The 17358-nt window shown below is 45.6% G+C and overlaps 1 long non-coding RNA gene across 2 annotated transcripts; it reads right to left on the bottom strand.

The window, feature by feature from the left end:
- Positions 1–10666: 10666 nt before the first annotated feature.
- On the bottom strand, positions 10667–15838 carry LOC148202147 (uncharacterized). 2 transcript variants are annotated; one of them, XR_015785142.1, is made up of 6 exons: positions 15531–15838; positions 14777–15437; positions 13181–14204; positions 11936–11996; positions 11763–11839; positions 10667–11140 (listed from the first exon to the last, which is right to left on the bottom strand). It is a non-coding gene; the product is annotated as an uncharacterized LOC148202147 (long non-coding RNA). The 2 variants fall into 2 exon arrangements; XR_015785143.1 differs by having other exon boundaries at positions 11763–11823.
- Between the last annotated feature and the right edge of the window lie 1520 nt (positions 15839–17358).

The following is a 17358-nucleotide window of genomic DNA, read 5'->3' as shown; positions in this document are numbered from 1 at the left end:
ATTTTGAAAAAAATAAACTTAATACCCCTATCGGATATGAAAATTCGAATGTGTAAGAATCGGATGTGGAGATTCGATGATGACAATTTTGGATATCAATATCCAATGTTTAATATGTTATATATAAAAGTTTCATTATATTATTTTAATTATTTTATTAATTTATAATTATTTTTAAAATTATGTATGATTTTGTATTAGTTTATAATGAAATTATATATTTTTTAATTGATATAAATTATTTTCTATGAATTTATTAAAATTAGTAAAAGTAATTTAGATTAAAAAAGAAATTTATATTTTACTATTGCATATGAAAATCCGATTTTATATATATATATATATATATATATATATATATATATATATATATATATATATATATATATATATATATATATATATATATATCTCAGATGTTTATATCCGAGACTGTCTCCTCTACATCAGCATTCTTTATGATAGTGTCTATCTCCTCTACAGTAACATTATTTTTAGTAGTACCTATCTTTTGTAGTATAACTGAAGGTGCTTGGTTATTCAGCTCACCATACATAAGCGTTTCTTCTCTGAAGAAACTTGGTTGCCCTATTTGAATACTGAATAGTGAATTATTAGAAGCAATACTCCATTCAGAAGGATTAACATTTGTTTCAAATATTGAAGATGAAACAATAGATGCATCATATATATATATATATATATATATATATATATATATATATATATATATATATATATATATATATATATGGGTTTGTTAACTTGTATAAGCTCTTTTTTCAGTTGGTACATTTTAGTAATGTGTATCGGGTTTTAGACAAAAAATCCCTTATATATTATGGATTCTAAGTTTTAAGATCAAAGGTATTTGAATAATTTTCATTCTCAAAACTAAAAAAAAAAACAAGAAACTCGCAAACCCTTACTCACCTCTCTCGTTCCACTCAACCCTTTCTCTTTCATCTCTCTCACTCCAACATTTTCTCTATCATCCCTAATGTAGTCCCAACTGGAAAAAAAAATCAGAAACACTCGCTTAACCTTAATCCACCTTTCCTCACTTATCCAATTTGTTTCTAAAATTTAAAAACGAAATTTAATAATAATCAGAAGGGAAAATATATAACACAGTCCTTCAATCAAAAATCAACTCATTCATTATTTTGTTATTAAAATGGAAAATAAATGAACGAATAGAGCAAGAGTAACAAATTGCGGTGTCGCGGGTTGTTGTGTGTGAGTGAGAGAGAGAATGAAGATGAGAGAGAAACAAATTAGATAAGTGAGAAAGATGGATTAGGGTTAGGACAAGTGTTTCTAATTTTTTCAGTTGGGGTTACAGTAGCAATGATAGAAAAAAGGTTGGAGTGAGAGAGATGAAAGAGAAAGGGTTGAGAGGAATGACGAGGTGAGTAAGGGTATAGGTTTCTTTTTTCTTTTAGTTTTGAGAATGAAAATTATTTAAATATCCTTGACCTTAAAACGTAGAATCCATAATATTATCAGCATCGTCGTCGTCGTCGTCATCGTCGTTCCTCCTCATCCTCATCCTCATCCTCCTCCTCCTCCTCCTTCTCGTCGTCGTCGTCGTCCTCGTTCTCGTCCTCATCGTCATCCTTGTCCTAGTCCTCGTCCTCCTCCTCGTCCTCGTCCTCGTCCTTGTCCTTGTCCTCCTTGTCCTCGTCCTCCTCGTCCTCCTCCTCCTCCTCGTTCTCGTCCTCGTCCTCGTCCTCATCCTCGTCCTCGTCCTCGTCCTCGTCCTCGTCCTCGTCCTCGTCCTCGTCCTCGTCCTCGTCTTCGTCCTCCTCGTCCTCATCGTCATCCCCGTCCTAGTCCTCGTCCTCCTCGTCCTCCTCCTCCTCCTCATCTTCATCCTCATCCTCCTAATCCTCAACCTCATCCTCCTCATCCTCAACCTCATCCTCATCCTCCTCGTCCTGGTCCTCGTCCTCGTCCTCGTCCTCGTCCTTGTCCTCGTCCTCGTCTTCGTCCTTGTCCACGTCCTCGTCCTCCTCATCGTCCTCGTCCTCATCCTCCTCGTCCACGTCCTCCTCGTTCTCGTCCTCGTCTTCCTCGTCCTCGTCCCCGTCCCCGTCCTCGCCCTCCTCCACGTCCTCATCCTCGTCATCCTCGTCCTCGTCCTCGTCCTCGTCCTCGTACTCATCGTCCCCGTCCTTGTCCTCATCGTCGTCCTCCTCCTCCTCGTCATCGTCCTTGTCCTCGTCCTCGTCATCGTCCTCCTCCTCCTCGTCCTCTTCGTCCTACTCGTCCTCGTCCTCGTCCTCAGCCGCGTCTTCGTCCTCGTTCTTGTTCTCGTCCTCGTCCTAAGCCTCGTCCTGTCCTCGTCCTCAGCCTCGTCCTGTCCTCGTCCTCAGCCTCGTCCTCGTCCTCCTCGTCCTCGTCCTCCTCGTCCTCGTCCTCCTCGTCCTCGTCCTCCTCCTCGTCCTCGTCGTCATCCTAATCATCCTTCTCGTCATCCTCGTCCTCGTCCTCCTTCTTGTCCTTCACGTCCTTGTCCTCGTCCTCGTGCTCGTCCTCCTCCTCCTGCTCCTCCTCCTCCTCGTCCCCGTCCTCGTCCTCGTCGTCCTCCTCCACGTCCTCTTCGTCCTACTCGTCCTCTTCCTCGTCATTCTCCTAGTCCTCGTCCTTGTTCTGGTCCACATCCTCGTCATCGTCCTCGTTCTCGTCCTCGTTCTCATCCTTGTCCTCATCCTTGTCCTCAGCCTCGTCCTCCTCGTCCTCGTCCCCCTCGTCCTCCATGTCCTCGTCCTCGTCCTCGTCCTCGTCCTCGTCCTCATCCTCCTTCTCGTCCTCCTCGTCCTCGTCCTCCTCCTCATCCTCCTCCTCATCCTCCTCCTCATCCTCATCCTCCTTTTTGTCCTCCTCATTGTCCTCGTCCTTGTCCTCCTTGTCCTCCTTGTCCTCGCCCTCCTCGTCCTCTTGCTCCTCCTCGTCCTCGTGCTCGTCCTCCTGCTCCTCCTCGTCTTCGTTCTCGTCCGCGTCCTTGTCCTCATGCTCGTCCGCGTCCTCGTCCTCGTCCTCATCGTCATCCTCGTCCTCTTCCTCATTCTGCTCCACGTCCTCGTCCTTGTCCACGTCCTCGTCCTTGTCCATGTCGTCGTCCTCGTCCTTGTCCACGTCCTCGTCCTTGACCTCATCCTCGTCCTCATCCTCGTCCTCCTTCTCGTACTCCTCGTCCTCGTCCTCGTCCTTATCCTCCTTGTCCTCGTCCTCCTCGTCCTCGTCCTCGTTCTCCTCGTCCTCGTCCTCGTCCTCCTCGTCCTCGTCCTCGTCTTCGTCCTCGTCCTCGTCCTCGTCCGCGTCCACGTCCTAGTCCTCGTCCTCCTCCTTGTCCTCGTCCTCCTCCTTGTCCTCGTCTTCGTCTTCGTCCTCGTCCTCGTCTTCATCGTCACCCTCGTCCAAGTCCTCGTCCTCGTCCAAGTCCTCGTCCTCGTCCTCCTCCTTGTCCTCGTACTCCTCGTCGTCCTCGTCCTCTTCCTCCTCCTCCTCGTCCTCCTCGTCCTCGTCCTCGTCCACGTCCCCGTGCTCGTCCTCGTCCTCGTCCTCATCCTCATCCTCCTCCTCATCGTCCTCGTCCTCGTCCTCCTCATACTCCTTTTCCTCATCCTCCTTGTTCAAGTCCTCGTCCCCGTCCTCGTCCTCGTCCTCGTCTTCGTCCTCCTCGTCCTCGTCCTCATCCTCCTCGTCCTCCTCCTCCTCCTCCTCGTCCTCGTCCTCGTCCTCGTCGTCATCCTTGTCCTTGTCCTCCTCGTCCTCGTCCTCGTCCTCGTCCTCGTCTCGTCCTCGTCCTCCTCGTCCTCGTCCTCCTCGTCCTCGTCCTCGTCCTCCTGCTCCTCCTCCTCGTCCTCGTCCGCATCCTCGTCCTCGTCCTTGTCCTCATCGTCATCCTCGTCCTAGTCCTCGTCTTCTTCCTCGTTCTGGTCCACATCCTCGCCCTTGTCCATGTCCTCGTCCTCGTCCTTGTCCACGTCCTCGTCCTTGACCTCGTCCTCGTCCTCGTCCTCCTCCTCGTCCTCCTCCTCGTCCTCCTTCTCGTCCTCCTCGTCCTCGTCCTCGTCCTCCTCGTCCTCGTACTCGTCCTTCTCCTCGTCCTCGTCCTCGTCCTCGTCCTTGTCTTCGTCCTCCTCGTGTTCGTCCTCGTGCTCGTTCTCCTCCTCCTCCTCGTCCTCGTCATGCTCCTTCTCCTCCTCTTCGTCCTACTCGTCCTCCTCCTAGTCCTCGTCCTCGTCCTCATTCTCGTCCTCGTCCTCTTCCTTGTCCTCATCCTTGTCCTCAGCCTTGTCCTCGTTCTAGTCCTCCTCGTCCTCGTCCTCCTTCTCGTCCTCCTCATCCTCGTCCTCCTCCTCATCCTCCTCATCCTCGTCCTCGTCTTCCTCGTCTTCCACGTCATCCTCGTCCTAGTCCTCGTCGTCCTTTTCGTCCTTTTCGTCCTCGTCCTTGTCCTCCTTGACCTCCTCCCCGTCCTCGTCCTCGTCCTCGTCCTCATCCTCCTTCTCGTCCTCCTCATCCTCGTCCTCCTCCTCATCCTCGTCCTCGTCCTCGTCTTCCTCGTCTTCCTCGTCATCCTCGTCCTAGTCCTCGTCGTCCTTCTCGTCCTTTTTGTCCTCGTCCTTGTCCTCCTTGACCTCCTCCTCGTCCTCGTCCTCGTCCTCGTCCTCGTCCTCCGTCTCGTCCTCCTCGTCCTCATCCTCCTTGTCCTCGTCCTCATCCTTCTTGTCCTCGTCCTCCTCGTCGTCGTACTCGTCCTCCTCCTCCTCGTCCTCATCCTCGTCCTCGTCCACGTCCTAGTCCTCGTCCTCGTTCTCGTCCTCCTCCTCGTCCCCGTCCTCGTCCGCGTCCTCATCCCCGTTCGTCCTCATCCTCCTTGTCATCGTCCTCATCGTCCTACTCGTCCTCCTACTCGTCCTCCTCCTCCTCGTCCTCGTCCTCGTCCTCGTCTTCGTCCTCGTCCTCGTCCTCGTCCTCGTCCTCGTCCACGTCCTAGTCCTCGTCCTAGTCCTCGTCCTTGTTCTTGTCCTCGTCCTCATCCTCCTCCTTGTCCTCGTCCGCGTCCTCGTCCTCGTCCTCGTCCACGTCCGCGTCCGCATCCTCGTCCTCGTCCTCGTCCTCGTCCTCATCGTCATCCTCGTCCCCGTCCTCGTCCTCGTCCTCATCCTTATCCTCCTCCTCATCGTCCTCGTCCTCGTCCTCCTCGTACTCCTTTTCCTAATCCTCCTCGTTCTAGTCCTTGTCCACGTCCTTGTCCCCGTCGTCGTCCTCGTTCTCGTCCTCGTCCTCATCCTCGTGTTCGTCCTCCTCGTCCTCGTCATCATCCTCCTCCTGCTCCTCATTCGTCCTCTTCGTCCTCGTTCTCGTCCACGTCCTCGTGCTCATCCTCGTCGTCATGCTCGTCCTCGTCCTCATCAGCCTCGTTCTCATCCTCGTCCTCATCGTCGTCCTCATCTTCGTCCTCATCGTCGTCCTTGTCGTCCTTGTCGTCCTCGTCCTCGTCCTCATCGACATCCCCGTCCTAGTCCTCGTCGTCCTCCTGCTCCTCCTCGTCCTCCTCTTCATCCTCCTCATCCTCAACCTTATCCTCCTCCTCCTCGTCCTCGTACTCGTCCTCCGTTTCCTCCTCATCCTACTCGTTCTCGTCCTCGTCCTCGTCCTCGTCCTAGTCCTCGTCCTCGTCCTTGTCCTCATCCTCGTCCTCGTCTTCCTCGTCCTCGTCCTCGTCCTCATCATCGTTCTCGTCCTCGTCGTCAACCTCATTCTCATCCTCCTTGTCCTCGTCCTAGTGCTGCTCGTCCTCGTCCTTGTCCTCATCCTCGTGCTCGTCCTCCTCCTCGTCCTCTTCGTCCTACTCGTCCTAGTCCTCGTCCACGTCCTCGTCGTCCTTCTCGTCCTTTTCGTCCTCGTCCTCGTCCTCGTCCTTTCCCTCCTTGACCTCCTCCTCGTGCTCGTGCTCGTCCTCCTCCTCGTCCTCCTTCTTGTCCTCCTCGTCCTCATCCTCCTTGTTCGGGTCCTCCTCGTCCTCGTACTCGTCCTCCTCCTCCTCGTCCTCCTCCTCCTCGTCCTCGTCCTCGTCCTCGTCCTCGTCCCGGTTCTCGTCCTCATCCACGTCCTAGTCCTCGTCCTCGTCCTCGTCCTCCTCGTCCTCCCCGTCCTCGTCCGCGTCCTCATCCCCGTTCGTCCTAGTCCTCCTTGTCATCGTCCTCCTACTCGTCCTCCTCGTCCTCGTCCTCGTCCTCGTCTTCGTCCTCGTCCTCGTCCTCGTCCTCGTCCACGTACTAGTCCTCGTCCTCGTTCGCGTCCTCGTTCGCGTCCTCGTCCTCGTCCTCGTCCTCGTCCTCGTCCTCGTCCTCGTCCTCGTCCTCGTCCTCATCCGCGTCCTCGTCCTCCTCCTCGTCCTTGTCCTCGTCCTCTTCGTCATCCTCGTCCCCGTCCTCCTCCTCCTCATCATCGTCCTCGTCCTCGTCCTCCTCGTACTCCTTTTCCTAATCCTCCTCGTTCTAGTCCTCGTCCCCGTCCTCGTCCTCGTTCTCGTCCTCGTCCTCGTCCTCGTGTTCGTCGTCCTCGTCCTCGTCCTCGTCCTCGTCCTCGTCCTCGTCCTCGTCCTCGTCCTCGTCCACGTCCTCGTGCTCATCCTCGTCGTCGTGCTCGTCCTCGTCCTCCTCGTCCTCATCAGCCTCGTTCTCATCCTCGTCCTCATCGTCGTCCTCGTCTTCGTCCTCATCGTCGTCCTTGTCGTCCTCGTCCTCGTCCTCATCGCCATCCCCGTCCTAGTCCTCGTCCTCCTCCTGCTTCTCCTCGTCCTCCTCTTCATCCTCATCCTCAACCTCATCCTCAACCTCATCCTCCTCGTCCTCGTCGTCGTCCTCGTCCTCGTCCTCCTTTTCCTCCGCGTCCTACTCGTTCTCGTACTCGTCCTAGTCCTCGTCCTCGTCCTCGTCCTCGTCCTCGTCCTCGTCCTCGTCTTCCTCGTCCTCGTCCTCGTCCTCGTCCTCGTCCTTCTCATCCTCCTCATCCTCAACCTCATTCTCATCCTCCTCGTCCTCGTCCTAGTCCTGCTCGTCCTCATCCTCCTTCTTGTTCTCCTCGTCCTCGTCCTTTTTCTCGTCCTCGTCCTCCTCCTCCTCGTCCTCTTCGTCCTACTCGTCCTCGTCCTCTTCCTCCTCCTCGTCCTCGTCCTCGTCCTCGTCCTCCTCCTCATCCTGGTCCTCGACCTCGTGCTCCTCCTCGTCCTCATCCTCATCGTCATCCTCATCCTCGTCCTCGTCCTCGTCCTAGTCCTCGTCCTCGTCCTGCTCGTCCTCGTCCTCGTCCTTATCGTCGTTGATGTCCACGTCCTCGTCCTTGTCCACGTCCTCGTCCTTGTCCTTGTCCTCGTCCTTGTCGTCCTCCTCGTCCTCGTCCTCGTCCTCATCCTCGTTCTGGTGCACGTCCTCGTCCTTGTCCACGTCCTCATCCTTGTCCACGTCCTCATCCTTGTCCATGTCCTCGTCCTCGTCCTTGTCCACGTCCTCGTCCTTGACCACGTCCTCGTCCTCCTCGTCCTCGTTCTCGTCCTCCTCCTCGTCCGCCTTCTCGTCCTCCTCGTCCTCGTCCTTATCCTCCTTGTCCTCGTCCTCCTTCTCCTCCTCCTCGTCCTCGTCCTCGTCTTCGTCCTCGTCCTCGTGCTCGTCCTCGTCCTTCACGTCCTCGTCCCAGTCCCCGATCCCGTCCCCCTCCCCGTCCTCGACCTCGTCCTCGCCCTCTTCCACGTCCCCCTCACCGTCCTCGTCCTCGCCCTCCTCCACGTCCTCGTCCTCGTCATCCTCCTCGCCATCTGCCTCCTCGTCCTCGTCCTCGTCCTCATCCTCGTCCTCCTCCTCGTCTTCGTCCTCGTCCTCGTCCACCTCCTCGTCTTCGTCCTCCTTCTTGCCTTCGTCCTCGTCCTCGTCGTCCTCGTCCTCCTCGTCCTCGTCCTCATCCTCCTCGTCCTCGTCCTCGTCCTCATCGTCCTCCTCCTCCTCGTCATCGTCCTCGTCCTCGTCCACGTCCTCGTCCTCGTCCTTGTCCTTGTCCTCGTCCTCATCCTCATCGTCCTCGTCCTCCTCGTTCTCTTCCTAGTCCTTCTCGTCCTCTTCCTTGTCATTCTCGTCCTCGTCCTCGTCCTTCACGTCCTTGTCCCTGTCCTCGTCCCTGTCCCCGTCCTCGTCCTCGCCCTCCTCCACGTCCTCGTCCTCGTCATCCTCGTCCTCGTCCTCCACCTCGTCCTCGTCCTCTACTTCGTTCTCGTCCTCGTCCTCGTCCTCGTTCTTGTCCTCGTCCTCGTCCTCGTCTTCGTCCTCGTCCTCGTCCTCGTCATCGTCCTCGTCCTCATCCTCGTCCTCCTCCTCCTCCTCGTCCTCCTCGTCGTCCTCCTGCTCATCCTCATCCTCCTCCTCATCCTCCTCGTCCTCGTCCTCGTCCTCGTTGTCCTCCTCGTCATCATCGTCCTCGTCCTCGCCCTCGTCCTCCTCTTCCTCCTCCTCGTCCTCGTCCTTGTCCTCGTCCTCATCCTCATCCTCATCCTCATCGTCCTCGTCCTCGTCATCCTCGTCGTCATCCTCCTCCCCGTCCTCCACCTTGTCCTCGTCCTCATCCTCGTCCTCGTCCTCGTCATCCTCGTCCTCGTCCTCGTCCTCGTCCTCATCCTTGTCCTCATCGTCCTCGTCCTCGTCCTCATCGTCCTCCTCCCCGTCCTCGTCCTCGTCCTCGTCCTCGTCCTCGTCCTCGTCCTCGTCCTCCTCGTCCTAGTCCTCCTCGTCCTCGTCCTCGTCCTTGTCGTCATCCTCGTCCTCGTCCTCGTCCTCGTCCTCGTCCTTGTCCTCCTCCTTGTCCTCCTCCTCTATCTCATGCTCATTGTCCTCGTCCTCATCCTCATCTTCATCCTCATCCTCAACCTCATCCTCCTCATCCTCAACCTCATCCTCATCCTCCTCGTCATCGTCCTCATCCTCCTCGTTCTCGTCCTCGTCCTCATCGTCATCGTCGTCCTGGTCCTCGTCCTCGTCCTCCTCGTCATCCTCCTCGTCCTCATCTTCATCCTCATCGTCCTAATCCTCAACCTCATCCTCTTCATCCTCAACCTCATCCTCATCCTCCTCCTCGTCATCCTCGTCCTCGTTCTCCTCCTCCTCCTCCTCATCCTCCTCGTGCTCGTCCTCGTCCTCGTCCTCGTCCTCGTCCTCCTCCTCGTCAAGGCGCCTCCGTCTGTATTTCCAAAGCCACCAGGTCATCGTCAGAACTAATTTCCCCATCTAAAAAATCCTTAGGAAACCAGACTTGGCGAGACGGATGGTGGCATGGGTAGTAGAACTGTCCGAGTTCAGCCTACGCTACGAACCAAGAGGGTCGGTCAAGGGCCAGCACCTAGCCGACTTCGCGGCCGAGTTACCTCCCACCAGCCGAGACGAGTCGAATTTGTACGTGGATGGGGCGTCCGGTAGATCGATCAGCGGGGCCGGCATAGTGTTGGAAGGCCCCAACGGATTCCTATTGAATGTTACAACAGTTGGATATTCCCCAATAGAAATGGGACAACATCTCGATGGACTTTGTAACTCACTTACCAAGATCATGGAAGGGTCATGATTCCATTTGGGTGATAGTTGATCGATTAACGAAAAGTGCTCACTTTTTGCCAATCAACCTGAGAATGTCAATGAAAAAATTGGCAGAGTTGTATATTCAGGAAATAGTGAGATTGCATTGTTTACCAAATAGCATTGTCTCATATCGGGATCCAAGGTTTACGTCAAGGTTCTGGCAGCAATTGCAAGAGGCTTTGGGTTCGAAGTTAAGAATGAGTGCAGCATATCATCCTCAAACAGATGGACAAACTGAAAGGACTATTCAGTCATTGGAAGATCTGCTGAGAACGTGTGTATTGGACCATTTGGGAGGTTGGAGTAAGGTTTTGCCTTTGGTGGAATTCACATACAACAACAGCTTTCATGCGAGCATTGGAATGGCACCGTATGAAGCATTGTATGGGAGAAGGTGCAGGACACCTTTGTGCTGGTTTCAGGATGGAGAAACAATTTCAGTAGGTCCCGAGTTATTGCAGCAAACAACAGAAAAAGTCAAGTTGATACAAGACCGGATGCGTGCAACACAAAGTCGGCAAAAATCTTATGCAGACAAGAGAAGGAGACCTCTTGAGTTCAACGAAGGAAATCATGTGTTTCTACGTGTGACACCGGTCTATTGAAGCATGGAGGTTGATGTTTTGTCTCCCGTGAAACATGGGTGCATGTTTTGGTTAAGGGGACTCATCCCTTTCATTTGTTTGTTTTTTTCTTTCCATTGTATTACTGCAAGCATCTTCCAAGAGTGAAGAATTGCTTGCAAGGAGAAGAGGTAGGGGAGTTAATCCTTTCTTGTTATGATCATGAATATGAGTATGAATATGTTAAAATTTTGGTAATGGTAGTTATCTATTGACTTGTGTAAAATTTGGTTTTCATGATTATAATTTCTTATTTTCGAGTTACTGTGGTGAAATTTTTCTATTAATTGTTTTCACCGTTGGATTTAGCTAAACTTTTAATATGTGAATCCTAAGACCTATTACTACACTTTGACCGTTCGAATTTGAAAATAGAAGTTTGTACTTGGAGAAATAAATCCTGCATGTTTGAGTAAATTAGTTACCCCTGTAGTTCTGTTACTAAGTTGTCTCGGTAAAATATAGATTCTGACCTATTTGACCGTTAGATCAACCTCAAAATTTGATATATGATCCCTAAGAGTTTCCCATCCCTCTCAAGATAAGCATATTTCAAATGGGATGGTAAAGGTTTCAACTCCAAAATGGGTGGTTGTACCACAGATGGCAAAATTTTACTGCCTAAGGTAATCTCAGCCACCTCAACATCACACTCGGACGCCATAGAGGTATCATCTATCAATACTGCGTCCTCAATATTACTTGCTTTACAGTTTTCTTTTTCGTCCAAAATTAGGCACGACATATTTGAAAAAGAAAAATTGTTTACAACATTACTTGATAAGTCAATACAAAACAAAGAATGATCTTTAATATGGTGCTTCCCAACTTTCAACACGTTGAACCACACCTTCTCGTCTCCTATCTCCATTGTCAATGACCCTGCATGCAAATAAAATAAACTATTTGAAATAAAACAATTAAAATTAAATATAATTAATTCAAATATTAATATACGTAATAAACTATTTAAAATAAAACAATTAACTAATAAACTATTTAAAATAAAACAATTAAATAATAAACTATTTGAAATAAAACAATTAAATAGTAAAATATTTAAAATAAAAAAATTAAATAATAAAATATTTAAAATAAAATAATTAAATAATAAACTATTTAAAATAAAACAATTAAATAATAAACAATTTAAAATAAAAAAATAAAATAATAAACTATTTAAAATAAAACAATTAAATAATAAACTATTTAAAATAAAATAATTAATTTCAAATAATAATAATAAAATGAATAAAAAAACATACAAGTAAAACAAAATAAAATAAAAAATGCATTAGGCATGTACCAGATAGGGAAATTGATACATCCTACATTGGATATTGGTTTCCCATGTCCAATACATGCCTACCGCGTTTCTGATCACAAAACCACGGACAGATCAAGCAAATCAGAGAAATTTAAACACTTTGTAATCATCCAATCTATATATTCAGTCTATAAACATGCAAAACCAGCAAAAGAAAAATTTAAACCATGAACCAACCTCTGACAGCGTTTGAGCAGCGAACAATGGACGAAAATTGGAGGAAGAAGAAGACGAATGCCTGAGAAGAGGAGAAACTAAAATGTCAAAATAAGAACTTGTATTAGTGTGCGCACAAGACAACAAAGAAAGGAAAACTCAAATCCGAGAAGAAGAGTCTTGTGTTTCTGTACCTCTGTTGCGAAAAAGAAGAAGCTTGCGGCTGTGGTGCAAAAACAAAAACTTTTATGTGCTCTGTGAGAAAGGAGAGTAAGGCAAGGGTGAGAAAGGAGAGGAAGGGTGCTGTGAGAAAGGAGAGCAAGGGTAAGGATGTTGTGAAAAAGTACAGTGAGGTGAATTTCGATGCATAAATACACTCATAAATACACATAAAAGCAAGCTTCTAAAATTGGAACTGACTCTTAGAAATCTTTGACCAAATTTAAAAATTAAAACATTTTTAATTAGGGTTAAAATTGAAATTTTATTAGAGTAAGATGCCTTGATTAATTTGTGTATAAAATCAAATAAGTTGAATCAATGTGCAGATTCTATCTTATGAATAATTATTTATTAAATTTAAAATAGCAGTGAAAGTTATAGTAAAATTGGAAAAATATATTATTTTCACAGTTTCCTGAAAACCTTCTTACCCTTTAGCATTAGTAGATAACTTTAAAATATATTATGTTATTACTTTTCAATAATAAAAAATAAACAGTATACAAGAATAATTTTACAAGGAAAAAATTATTTTGGCACATATACACTTAATTTAATATACTTATTTATACTCCTACATTAAAAAAATTAGAAACAAATAAGTGTAACTTAAACCAAGATTCAAATACCCATTTTCAAATACTATTTTAAAAAAATATTTATTTCAAAATCCATGATATTTTGAAAGTGTTTATTGTAATATCTTATTTAATAGTATAAATTATTAAATAAAATATTATAAATTCTAAGAAGATATAAAACATATAAAATATTAATATACTTATCCATTGTAATAACTATAACAACATAATATATTTATACAACAACTGAAAACTACAAAAATTATTCAAAGGGAAGAAATTTATATACATAACAACTATAAAAAATAAATCATCACTTTGCAACATCATCATCTTTCACTAAAAGTATATCATCACCTAACTCATCATTTGCTCACATTACGAGTTGATCATTGTAAAAAGAACAAAATAACCAAAGAAAAAACAAAGTAAGCTAGTATGCAAAAGAAACATCTTTAAAAACATAACAAATATCAACTAAGCATTTATAAGATATCAATCTTATATAAACATACACATATAGTTGACACTAGAGTGAATTATCCCGGCCTTTGACACAATTGTTATCACTCTACTACTCACAAAATTAGTCTCTTTCACGTCTCATACCAAAAGTATAGGGTTGAGACCTCTTACCATTCTCTCCTTCACCTTATTCCTCTCTATATGAGTTGAATGGTTGCTAGTATATCAGGATACCTGCTTTCTGAACTCCCATATGTCAAAGCATACACTAAAAATCATCATAATACATAATTTCTCCTTAAAATTCTCTCAAAATCAATACCAAACATAATCATAACAAATATCCTCATTTTCATACATACAATTATCATACTTGCGAGCATAATAAATTATTACATAAATCAATATCAAGCATCTAAAAAGAAGAAACAAAACAAGCATATAAACTGACCGTTAGAGGTGGCACTCAATGGACGAAACCTCTCGCACAAAGGTGGCGCTCAACGACAATCCTAACGCTTAGTGCCAGACCTTTCGCAAGAAGTGACACTAAGCAATAATCAAGGCGCTCAACATCATTCTTCTTACAAAAAGTCGCGCTCAACGACACCCTCCTACCGCTCAAAGTCTCAGAACTAAAATTGCTCCAAACTTACCGTGCAACATGGTGCTCAATGGTGCCTTACCACTGCTCAGCGTCAAAGTATACACAAAAATGGCCACTCAACGGTGAAAATGGACGTTGAGTAGTCTGGAGCAAAACTGCTTCCAAACTTACAAAACTAATATTGCGCTCAACGCCACACTTGTACCGCTCAACATTGTACCAGGAATTCAACATACTTAGATTTGCGATTTAATTTAAATGAGATCTTATCAATTGCTCAAATTTGTATCCTTTTTCCATAGAAATGGTTCAACAAATTTTGTATACATTAAACTCATACAAATTTGTACAATTGTTCAACTCTTCAATTCTCTCAATTACAAACACAAGCCAAAACTCAATTTAACTAACAAACCATGACATTCAATTCAACATAAAACATCAATCAAATTCAACAACATACCAATATCAATAAGAAATATTCAATTCGCGCACACTAAATCAACTACCTTCTCGTACCTGAATGATGATCCAACAGCTCTAGAACCCTTAAAACACCTTTAAATGCATAAGAAACCCCATATGCCCCTATAAACAGTATAAACACGATTAGGACACACCGCTAGAACAACTAATAATTTATAGAAGACTTAGACCCCACATGTAAATTAGAACCGTCTACAAGCACTAAAAAAATGCACAAACTAAGAAAATGAGTAGAAAACTAACTTACTTTATCTCAGAAACCAATCAAATAGAATTAAAAAACTTGTCTCAAAGATCTAATGATTTCCGATCTTCAAACATATGAAATGATAATTAGAAGGTTTAGAAAAAGAGTAAAAAACTCTAAAAGAAAAGAAATTTAAAAAAAAATGATATAGTATAAAATAATAAAACTCTTTTATAAAGCTTAATTTATACTTAAACTTTTATTATTAAAATAATTAAGTCTCATTATTTTATCCACAGTATTAATTTTAAAATATAATTGGGTTAAATATGTTTTTAGTCCTTCAACTTCAAGCAATTTTAGATTTAGTCCCTATTTCAAACTTTGATACACTTTGATCTTCTTTTTTAAGGAAAATATAACTTTTAGTCTTCCCAAAGTAACAACAAAGTTAAAATTTTATCCCAAGTGGCTAACACAATGTCACCTTGTCCAGAAACTCCCACTCTCCACAAACAATGAAATAATGTCACATCAATGGCCTTGACACATCAGTACGGCATCACCATTTTCTCTCAAAAGTGAAACCCTAACCACCAAAACCCTAAGCTGCCACTTTCGTGCCGCCACCTTCAACCCACCATCCACCATGACCACACCGCCTTCGCGCAACCAAATCACAATTCACACCTCTTTCATGACCACAGCAGAGAATGAGTAGGCAACCCAATCGCGCGGCCGCTGCCATGTTCGTCTTCCTCTGATCAGACTATCTCAACCATCAATTTTACATTAAATTTTTATTGAACCAAGATCACTATCAGCTGAAGCGCACACTCGCTCGTAAGGCACGAGCAATCGCAACCGCAACCTCAGCTATTGGCTGTGGAACGCGCTTTCTCCACGAAGGTGGCGAAATCAATTACTCCGTCTCTGGATCGGGAGAAGTGGGACTACCGAGGGCAGAGGAAGATAATCCCGTTGGGGCAGTGGCTCCCGAAAGTGGCAGTGGATGCTTACGTTGATTGTAAAACCTCTTTGATAATTGCTCTGTTTCCCCTCTTCATTTGTAAGTCTAGTCTTTGATAATTGCAAAACCTCTTGATTAACTTTCACCATCATCTTTGGCTTAAAGACCGTCCCATCCACTGCAGTAAAAATGACAAATATCCTAAAATTATTTAATGGAAAATAAATGCACTAATACTTGAAGAGACAAACATTTGAAAATGGAAATGCACCTTGAACAGAGTATTCAACTTCTCATTCTCAAGATTAGCCGCCGTTGAACTATAATCAAACCCCAATATGCTTGCGCATTTAAACTCCATCTTGTTCTCAGTCAGTGTGCCAGTTTTATTAGAAAAGACATATTTAAGTTGGCCTAAATCTTCGTTAATATTGAAAGCTCTGCCCTGAAATCTTGACTTTGTTGCCTCATCATACATTCTCGAATCTCCGATCAAGAGTTTGCGAGGAAGAAGGAGAACAAGAAGAAAGAGAATACAGATTGCGACAGACGTCCAAGCGTTTGATTTTTGGAGGTTGAAAATTTATAATTTGTTTAAGAACAAGAATGTATATTAAAATTTGAAAATGAAACTAAATTTTGATGGATTAAAAGCATATTATTTAACCCAATATAATTTTATAAACGGTTACATGTACGATAGTTTACTTTTTTTTTTTTTTTAAGGTTTAATCATTTAGGAGGTCTTTTTTTAGGAGAATCTCAATTTCATCCTGTTCTTTTTCGTTTTCTCAATTGGGTCCTAATTTTGTGAAAATTGTAACAATTGGACCTCTACCGTTAAATTGGGTCTAACGGCGTTAGTGTGTGGTTGACCTAGTGTCCTGGAGTCCCTTTCTTATTGATGTGCCACGCTCAAGTAGAAACACCTCAATTCTTTACTATTTTTTATTTTTTCATATTTGAAAACAAGCCTAAGCCATCACTTCATCCAACTCGTAATCAATCAACCATACCTCCCTGCCATCACTTCACCGACATCCTTGTTTATCCACTCAAACCTGCAAGAAGAAAGTCACAAAACCATAAATGGCTAAGCCACTATGAACCCTTCAATCCTTTTTCAATTTGTCGAACCACCTCATCCTCCTCTTCGAACAATCATCAACCACCATAGCAAATTTCCTTGCCTCCATAGCAACCATAAGTCACCGGGAGTTTGAACAAACACCTGAAACACGACAAAAACCCAGAAACCAGATTTGAGTACCATTCGGACCTCGAATCGAGAAACCAATTCACCAGATAGTTGAAGGTCGCGTTGCGAGGAAACCATTACCAAAAATTCTCAAACCTAGGTTCATTCCTCCATCATTATTGCGCCTCCCCTTCGCCTTCGCCCCTTCTCGAAGTCGTCGTCAGCCGCCGTAGTGCACCTCACTGCCTCCATTGTGTTGTCGTCTTCTCCTTCATCACAACCGCATTGTGAATCTCCAACCTTCCTCCGTTCAATTCCACCATCTACACCACCTTCAATCTCCCTTACTGCCGCCAAGAGCCACTCTCCATTATCTTGACCTTCCCTCCGAATCTCGTCCAATCGGGTTTAATCATCGTCGCTCTTGCCACCCTCGCTGCCGGAAGGTCCCCGTTGGCTTCACAATCGTGAACTCTTCCTCGCGAACACGGTCACCGAGATAACAATTGTTGGGGTTAGATTTCACCTAGTTTACTCTCATGCATATACGAATTCTACTTCTTCATTAATGTTAATGTCACTCTCTAAAACACTTAAAACTCGATTCCTCGGCGAAGAAAGCCTATCCTTAACTATTAGTTCATACAATTTTTAGCATTCCTAATAATTAATTCTGAAGAACAAAAGCTTAAGACAACCAGAACTCATACCCTCATTCCTGAGCAATACTGCTTTTGGGAATAATTCTTCGAATCATGAAATGTAAGATACCTTCCGATACTCATGCAAATCATACATCATGCTAAGAAGAATGACCCTAACAATTAATGAAAGAAGCATATATATAATCAAGAATCAATTCAATACATGAGAGTTTACAAAGGTTACATCATCCCTAACA

The sequence above is a fragment of the Vigna umbellata genome, chromosome 3, assembly GCF_029865625.1.
Source record: "Vigna umbellata cultivar VRB3 chromosome 3, Vumbellata_1.0, whole genome shotgun sequence".
Lineage (NCBI taxonomy): Eukaryota > Viridiplantae > Streptophyta > Magnoliopsida > Fabales > Fabaceae > Vigna > Vigna umbellata.
The sequence above is the reverse complement of the archived record's forward strand: the minus strand, read 5'-3'. Positions and strand labels throughout refer to the sequence as shown.